Raw genomic sequence first — 9800 nt, forward strand, 5'->3', positions numbered from 1 at the left:
AGCTTCACCCAAAGCAAGTATGAGAAGTGGAAATTACACTTTATGCTTTTATTCTCATTTTTAATTCCTAAATAAATGTTGAACAACTGTTTAGGGAATATCAGTTAGGAAGGAGTCAATTTATTAGCCTGCTATGAACTCTTTTGAACTCTCACAGTTTCTGACCTGGCACTGGATGAAGAGGGAGAGATTGGGACAGAGATGACCTTTAACATTCTTCCAAACCTGCGTTTCTAAGAATCAGACACTGAGCATGCCCTTTATAAAGTTACCACTTTTGTGAGCAAAAAAAGTGTTGACACAGAAAAGAGTTCCTAACAAGGACAGCTCTGAGGATTAAGCCTTTCACATGTCTAGCATTCCATGTACGTAACCTCCTTTAATGTACCCAGCATGTGAACACAGTGGGGATTCCTGTCTCCACTTCACAGAAAAGATCGACGCTTGGAGAGGTAAAGGAGCATACCCATGGTCATGTACCAGGCATCAAGAATCTTGAAATGGCCTTCTGGGGAAAATCAAGGTTTCTCTGAGTTCAAATAATCCAGATATTTGCTTCCATTTTCCGAAAGGGATTGTATATAGACACAATATCTGATTGTGTAACTGTCACTGCTATCATTCATCTTATTGAAATTTCCTCATGCCCAGGCTCAGAATTTCACATTGGCTGATCTGAGGTCTCAGTTCAAGGACTTTCCTTCTTTGTTATTCAGTTAATATTAACATTCCGCCACTTGGCCTTCTCTTTTTCTTTTTGTCGTACTTCCACCACACTTCACACAAACATTGATGCTAGACTTGCGCATCTAGAGTTCTTACAAAACAGAAAACAAGAAACTCACTGACTAAACTTTTATGAGGTTAAAATAATTTGTATTTCATCTGGTCCAAGAAGAAATACTTGGGTCTACAAAACATTGACTTGTCATTGTGAAGACTCATGCCAAAATTATTTTTGCAAAATTGAACAATTATTGATTTCTATATCAATTTCCTCTATTATGATTTGAAATAAATTCTATTCTAGTCAATCACTTACACTTCTTAGCTCTGATATGACCTAGAAAACTTATATTTCTCATGAAACAGCTCATCTTGAGGTGATTTTTTAACCAGTTGTTCAATTATTTTGAAAGAGAGGTATATAGAAATTTTGATATTTGGCTTTTAGCATTTCTCATTAGATTTAAAATATTTCGTTTCAGCAAATAAACCTTTTTTCAATAGCTAATATTTAAATGACATATTATTTTTGTCTTGATTATGATTTATATTAGGAAGACCTTGTCTTCTAAATTCACTACCATCCTTAAAGATAGTTAGAAGAGGAGTTCTTTACTGAGTTATTTTTATTCCTATTCAACATTTTTGTCCTTAGAAATGATGTAGGTCAAAGACAGTTTTCTTTTTTTAAATGAAATCCTACATTCTCAATAACTTCAGTTCAGTTCAGTTCAGCCGCTCAGTCGTGTCCAACCCTTTGAGACCCCATGAATCGCCAGGCCTCCCTGTCCATCACCAGCTCCCAGAGTTTACTCAAACCCATGCCCATTGAGTCGGTGATGCCATCCAGCCATCTCATCCTCTGTTGTCCCTTCTCCTCCTGCCCCCACTCCCTCTTAGCATCAGGGTCTTTTCCAATGAGTCAACTTCACATGAGGTGGCCAAAGTACTGGAGTTTCAGCTTCAGCATCAGTCCTTCCAATGACCAACCAGGACTGATCTCCTTTAAGATGGACTGGTTGGATCTCCTTGCAGTCCAAGGGACTCTCAAGAGTCGGAGTTCTCCAACACCACAGTTCAAAAGCATCAATTCTTCGGCGCTCAGCTCTTCACAGTCCAGCTCTCACATCCATACATGACCACTGGGAAAACCATAGCCTTGACCAGACGGACCATTGTTGGCAAAGTAATATCTCTGCTTTTTAATATACTATCCAGGTTGGTCATAACTTTCCTTCCAAGGAGTAAGCATCTTTAAATTTCATGGCTGCAGTCACCACCTGCAGTGATTTTGGAGCCCAAAAAAATAAAGTCAGTCACTGTTTCCACTGTCTCCCCATCTATTTCCCATGAGGTGATGGGACCAGATGCCATGATCTTAGTTTTCTGAATGTTAAGCTTTAAGCCAACTTTTTCACTCTCCTCTTTCACTTTCATCAAGAGGCTTTTTAGTTCCTCTTCACTCTCTGCCATAAGGGTGGTATCATCTGCATATCTGAGGTTATTGATATTTATCCCGGCAATCTTGATTCCAGCTTGTGCTTCTTCCAGCCCAGTGTTTCTCATGATGTACTCTGCATATAAGTTAAATAAGCAGGGTGACAATATACAACCTTGGCATACTCCTTTTCCTATTTGGAACCAGTCTGTCGTTCCATGTCCAGTTCTAACTGTGGTTTCTTGACCTGCATACAAGTTTCTCAAGAGGCAGGTCAGGTGGTCTGGTATTCCCATCTCTTTCAGAATTTGCCACAGTTTATTGTGATCCACACAGTTGAAGGCTTCGGCGTAGTCAATAAAGCCGAAATAGATGTTTTCCTGGAACTCTCTTACTTTTTCGATGATCCAGCAGATATTGGCAATTTGATCGCTGGTTCCTCTGCTTTTTCTAAAACCAGCTTGAACATCTGGAAGTTCTCGGTTCACATATTGCTGAAACCTGGCTTGGAGGCTTTTGAACATTACTTTACTAGCATGTGAGATGAGTGCAATTGTGTGGTAGTGTGAGCACTCTTTTGGATTGCCTTTCTTAGGGATTGGAATGAAAACTGACCTTTTCCAGTCCTGTGGCCACTGCTGAGTTTTCCAAATTCGCTGGCATACTGAGTGCAGCACTTTCACAGCATCATCTTTCAGGATTTGAAATAGTTCAACTGGAATTCCATCACATCCACTAGCTTTGTTCGTAGTGATGCTTTCTAAGGCCCACTTGACTTCACATTCCAGGATGTCTGGCTCTAGGTGAGTGATCACACCATTGTGATTATCTGGGTCGTGAAGATCTTTTTTGTACAGTTCTGTGTATTCTTGCCACCTCTTCTTAATATCTTCTGATTCTGTTAGGTCCATACCATTTCTGTCCTTTATCGAACCCACTTTTGCCTGAAATTTTCCCTTGATATCTCTAATTTTCTTGAAGAGATCTCTAGTCTTTCCCATTCTGTTGTTTTCCTGTATTTCTTTGCATTGATCACTGAGGAAGGCTTTCTTATCTCTCCTGGCTATTCTTTGGAACTCTGCATTCAAATGGGAATATCTTTCCTTTCCTCCTTTACTTTTTGCTTCTCTTCTTTTCACAGCTATTGTAAGGCCTCCTCAGACAACCATTTTCTATGGGGATGGTCTTGATCCCTGTCTCCTGTACAGTGTCATGAACCTCCGTCCATAGTTCATCAGGCTCTCTGTCTATCAGATCTAGTCCCTTATATCTATTTCTCACTTCCACTGTATAGTCATAAGGGATTTGATTTAGGTCATACCTGAATGGTCTAGTGGTTTTCCCTACTTTCTTCAGTTTAAGTCTGAATTTGGCAATAAGGAGTTCATGGTCTGAGCCACAGTCAGCTCCCGGTCTTGTTTTTGCTGACTGTATAGAGCCTCTCCATCTTTGGCTGCAAAGAATATAATCAATCTGATTTCGGTGTTGACCATCTGGTGATGTCCATGTGTAGAGTGTTCTCTTGTGTTGTTGGAAGAGGGTGTTTGCTATGACCAGTGCGTTCTCTTGGCAAAACTCTATTAGCTTTTGTCCTGCTTCATTCTATACTCCAAGGCCAAATTTGCCTGTTACTCCAGGTGTTTCTTGACTTCCTACTTTTGCATTCCAGTCCCCTATAATGAAAAGGACATCTTTTTTGGGTGTTAGTTCTAAAAGGTCTTGTAGGTCTTCATAGAACCGTTCAACTTCAGTTTCTTCAGCGTTACTGGTTGGGGCATAGGCTTGGATTAGTGTGATATTGAATGGTTTGCTTTGGAAACGAACAGAGATCATTCTGTCGTTTTTGAGATTGCATCCAAGTACTGCATTTCAGACTCTTGTTGACCATGATGGCTACTCCATTTCTTCTAAGGGATTCCTGCCCACGGTAGTAGATATAATGGTCATCTGAGTTAAATTCACCCATTCCAGTCCATTTTAGTTCACTGATTCCTGTTCTGCCCGTAGTCCAAGTCCCCGGTCGGGAAAGAAGACTCCTCGAAACAATGCAACTTGCAATAGGGGAATTTATTACTGACTCGAGCCAGGGCCTCCCGCCCTCACCAAGGGTGTGAGGACGAAAAGGCCCCGAGCCCCAGTTCTCTCGGGTATTTATTAGGTCAAAAAAAGCAGCAGGTAGTTGGCGCAAGCGGATTGGTTACACAGTAGGTAGTTGGCGCAAGCGGATTGGTTACACAGTAGGTAGTTGGCGCAAGCGGATTGGTTACACAGTTGCAAGGTAATTTTTGTTGGCCCAACGTGGGGCTTTCAGCTTTCCCCTGATAGGTTCCCTTTTTCTTGCTAGGCATATGTTGATTGGCTGGCTCCAGGAGGCCTGATAATTATGTTACCCCGGGAAACCAGGCCTACTCCTAATCTAGGCTGCCTGTCATGGCGTTAATGTGACAGCCTCACATTTCCCCCCTGTCTTTGTACTTTTGTAGAGGAATCTTTCTCTTCACCCTGTGAAATTGACTGATATTGTTGTCTCAATACCATAATTTGGATGGTATTTAGGTGCTCCCTAATATATGAGACCAGACAGTTTAAAATGCATGGACCAAAGATCAGTAACAATATTAATACTATGAGTGGACCCAGGAGGGTGGAAATCAAAGTGGTCAACCAGGGGGAGTGCTGAAACCAAGATTCAAACCAGCCTTGTTGGGCTTCTCATTCTCTCTTCCGCTGGGCTAGTCCCTCTCTTACTTTCTGGAGAGATTTTTGTACCACCCCTGAATGGTCGATATAGAAACAGCATTCTTCTCCCAGTGCTGCACATAATCCTCCTTGTTGCAGAAACAACAAATCTAAACCTCTCCTATTTTGTAACACTACTTCAGCCAAGGAGCTCAAGGATTCTTGGAGGTGTGAAATGGACTTCTCGAGTTGCTCAATATCTTCATCTATTGCAGCCCTTAGTTGATTATACTGTTTATCTTGCAACGTTAAGGCTGCAATCCCACTTCCCTTTCCTATAGCACCCAATAGGACTGCCAAAGTCAGGGCAGTGATTGGTTCTTGTGGTTTCGCAACCCCAAGCGGCGCAATAAAAAGAGTCAACTCCCCCGCATTTTTCAGTTTGGTTCCGATCCCTTCTTCCCCCCGGGCAGACATAGACAGGCACCTGTTCGTAGTACTGTGGGCCTTTTCGCTCACAGTTACGGGTGAACAGACCGAAAGAGCCGTGGGCAAAGAACTTGGTCAGTTGGTGGGGACCAAACCCACTACCGTCAGCCGCCAGCACGCACAAATCAAAGGTCAGTACTGGCCACATGTCCCTTTGGGGCCACGTTGGAGCTCGAATTAAGCACTTCTCCAGTCTCAGGATTGTAGATCACCCAAGTCAGGTTAGCCGGCTGATGGGGGTTGTGGCTGGTTGCTCCTGGGCCGATGAAAACTGTTATCAGCAGGAGAGTTAAGAGGGCTCCTGTCATACGAGTTTCAGTTTCAAAGGATTTGACGGATGAGGTCTTGCCTCCCATTCTGCTTGCGCCTTCTCCTGTTCTTCCGGGGTGTCTTGCCGCACGTGATTGCAGTGAACCCAGGCCCCGATCCCGTCGACCTTAACAGCAGTAGGAGTGGTAAGGAGAACAACATAAGGGCCTTTCCATCTAGGTTCTAATGCTTTAGATTGGTGTCGTTTTACCCAAACCCAATCACCCGGGCCAATATTATGTGAGGGGATGGTCCCCTTGCTTGTTCCCTCTTGTATCTCTCGAATTAATTTCCAAACATGGCTATGCACCTTAGTTAATGCCATCAGTGTTTGCTGGAATTGTCCCAAGGTAGGGGGTGGTAGGCATTTTTCCTCGAATATAGGACACACAGGAGGGGGTCTTCCATACAGAATCTCAAAAGGGGTAAGATTCAGCTTATAAGGGGTGTTACGTGCTTGAAAGAGCGCGAAGGGAAGGAGGGTCACCCAGTCCCCGCCTGTTTCTATTGCCAACTTTGTCAAAGTTTCTTTTAGGGTCCGATTCATTCTTTCAACCTGTCCTGAGCTCTGGGGATTTTATTCACAATGTAACTTCCATTTTGTCCCCAGAGCTTGGGCCAGCCCTTGTACAATCTGGCTCACAAAGGCAGGTCCATTATCAGAGCCCATAGTCACTGGCAGCCTGTACCTAGGCACTATCTCCTCTAAGATCTTTTTAGCAACCACTGTTGCTGTCTCTCCCTTAGTGGGGAAGGCTTCTACCCATCCCGAGAAGGTATCTACCAGAACCAACAGATAGCGATACCCGTACTGGCCTGGTCTTACCTCAGTGAAATCTATCTCCCAGTGTTGCCCTGGCTCTTCCCCTCGGTACCTCGTTCCAGTGTGCTGCCTTTTCCCTGTCCTCATCAGCTGGCACGCTTTGCAAGCCTAGAGTATCTCTCGTACAGTTGCATTTTGTCGAGGGAACCTCAGGCAGGCCATCTGGAGAAGTGTCAAGGTCTTTTTCTCCCCCAAGTGTGTAGTTGTGTGCAGGTGTTCACATAGGTGACAACCCAGGATGGCAGGCAATATCAGGTTGTTGTTTTGATCTCGGTACCATCCATCTTTGTCATCTTTCTGGAGGGTGGTATCCTCGTTGATCCAAACGAGGTCAGGGAGGGAATAGTCGGGGACTGGCGGCAGAGTCCCCATACCAGAAGGTGGAAGTCCCACGGCTAATATGGGGGCGGCGTAGTCCCGGCTGGCCGCTTCTCGAGCGGCCGCATCAGCAGCCCGATTGCCCCGTGCCCTAGGGTCTTCTCCTTTCTGGTGACCGGGGACATGTACAATTGCTACTGCCCGGGGCAGTTGAACAGCTTTCAGGAGCCTGCGGATCTCGGGCAAATTCTTGACTTCTTTTGCCTCCACTGTTCTAAATCCCCTTTCCTGGTATATCGGACCTTGAACATGGACAGTGCTAAAAGCATATCGGCTGTCCATAAAAATGGTGACTCTCTTCCCTTTTGCTTGTTCCAGAGCCTGTATTAGGGCAATCAATTCTGCTTTTTGCGCAGACGTGTTTGGGGGAAGTGTCTCAGCCCATATTGTCTTGAATCATCAACTACAGCGGCTCCCGCCTTCCTTTGTCTATCTTTTACATAGCTGCTCCCATTAGTGAGGGGAGTTTTTGAACCCTTGTGGGAGGCGGGTCCAAGTTAGTTGTACTACCGGTTGGCCTTCCCCCTCAGTCTACTTAAAGGCAAATATCTCCTGGCTCTGGGGGTAGGCTAAAAAAAAGCATCTTTTAAGTCTAACACAGTGTACCAAGTGTACTCAGGCAGCAGACTGCTCAGGAGGGTATACGGGTTGGGGACAGTAGGGTGTATGTCACTCACCCACTTGTTGACTTCTCGTAGGTCCTGGTCAGGTCTGTAATCCGTACTCCCTGGCTTCTTCACCGGTAGTAAGGGGGTGTTCCAAGGGGATTGGCACCGCTTGAGAATTCCGGCATCCATGAGCCGTCGAATGTGGGGAGCGATCCCCCGCCGCGCCTCCTGGCTCATAGGGTATTGCCTCACCCTCACAGGAGTCGCCTCGGCTTTTAGTTCAATGACGACCGGATGTCTCTGTTTAGCCAGTCCCATTCCTGCTGTTTCTGCCCATGCCAATGGGTATTTGTGGACCCACGGTTGTATATCTGGTACTATAACCTCTGAGGGCTTAGGCACAAAAAGTCTGTATTCATCTCTTAAAGCTAGAGACAAGACATATATCGGCTGTCCAAGTCCATCCATGACTGACATTCCCCCGGGGTCAAAATGGATCTGAGCATTAACTTTAGTCAACAAGTCCCGTCCAAGTAGAGGGGCTGGGCATTCTGGTATCACCAAAAACAAATGGGACAGCTGATGGGTCCCCAGATTTACTTTCCATTCTGTGGTCCAACAATATCTTTTTGTCCCCGTGGCTCCCTGCACCAAGCTGGTTTTCTTAGACATTGGTCCCAGTTTTTGATTTAAAACAGAGTGTTGGGCACCAGTGTCCACCATGAAGCCAACGGGTTTCCCCTCCACATGTATGGTTACCCAGGACTCGGGGAGGGGTGCCGAGTCTTGACTCCCCTAGTCACTGTCTTTCCCCGCATATAGAACTCGAGTTCCAGGGGAAATTCTCTCTCTCTGGGTTGTTCCTCTCTTTGGGTCCCTCTTAGGGCACTCATTTTTCTAGTGCCCCCATTCTTTGCAGTAAGCACACTGATCTTTCTTTAGGGCCTGCCTTTTTGGTCTCTCTTTTTCTCCCGTCTGGGGGCCTCGAGGCTCCCTCAATTCTGTTCCGGCCTTCATCCCCGCAAAAAGAATCTTGGCTAGCTCTCTCTGGTTCTTCTGGTTTTCCTTCGCCCTATGTTCCCTATCTTCTTTCCTGATCTTCTCAGCTAGTTCCCTTTCCTCCCGACGAAGTCATTCCTCCCTTTCTTCTGGGGTCTCCCTATTATTAAATACCTTTTCAGCTGCTTTCAGTAAGTCTTGTATTATCTGTTCTCCTAACCCCTCTATCTTTTGTAATTTCCTCCTATTATCTGGGGCTGCCTGATTCACAAACGCTAGTAGAACTGCAGCGCGTGATTCCTCAGCCTGGGGGTCCATGGGTGTATATTGCCTAAAGGCTTCCATTAGCCTCTCTAGGAAGGCTGATGGGCTCTCAGTGGGCTCTTGCCTTACTAAATTTACCGTCACCAAATTTGTCGGCTTCCTAGCTGCGGCCCGCAGGCCAGCCATTAGAGTCTGGCGGTACACTCGGAGACGCTCCCTACCTTCCACTCGCTCAAAATCCCAGTTAGGCGAAGTCAGAGGAACCTCTCCCATGAGATGAGGCTGGGCTGGTTGGGTACTCCGTCGATCCCGGGCCTGTTTCACGCACTCCTGCAGGATTCGCTCAAACCGTTCTTGGCCGTGGTGAAGAGCACCTGCAAAGCTGCTGGAAATATACCAGGTGGGGTTATGAGTGACAAAATGGAATTAAGAGGTCAAGGGGGCCTTTGGGGTTTTGCTCTCCGAAAAAGGAGGATCTTTGGGTTTTCAATTTATAACGAGTATCGTGGAACGGCCAGTCTGATAGGTTGCTCTCCGTCTGGGCTAGCTGGTCCCACCCGGGCGGGGAGTGCCTGTACAGTAGATGAAGGTAACTCTGGGTCCCCATGATCTTGCTCACCCCTATTTTTTCTATTTTTTCTCCGGGGTTGGGATTCCCTTGTCCCTTCTGATTCATCGGGGTGGGGGGGGGGGGCTCTTCCCCCCGGGGGGCTCCTGCAATGGAGGAGGGGCATATGGTGGGGGCCTAATTTCCGTCTCCAAGTCAATCAGGTTCCGGTCCGAGGATTCCTGCAAGACCGGTTTTGGGCCCTTATTCTTGGCTTCCTCTGGGGGAGTGGGAGTTTTTATAACCAGGGCCTGTACATTAGGAGAATCAGGGAGTTTGTGAACAAAAAGTTTTAACCATTCGGGCGGATCTTTTGCTAGATCTTGCCAGACCATAACATATGGGACTTGGCTCGGGTGGCCCCAGGGATCAGGAGCCATAACTTTTTTTTTTCACCGCCCGAATAATAGAAGGTTGAAAAGTTCCCTCTGGAGGCCATCTAACTTGGAAGGTGGGCCACTCTGCAGAGCAAAAGGTTAT

Source organism: Cervus canadensis, chromosome 8, assembly GCF_019320065.1.
Source record: "Cervus canadensis isolate Bull #8, Minnesota chromosome 8, ASM1932006v1, whole genome shotgun sequence".
Lineage (NCBI taxonomy): Eukaryota > Metazoa > Chordata > Mammalia > Artiodactyla > Cervidae > Cervus > Cervus canadensis.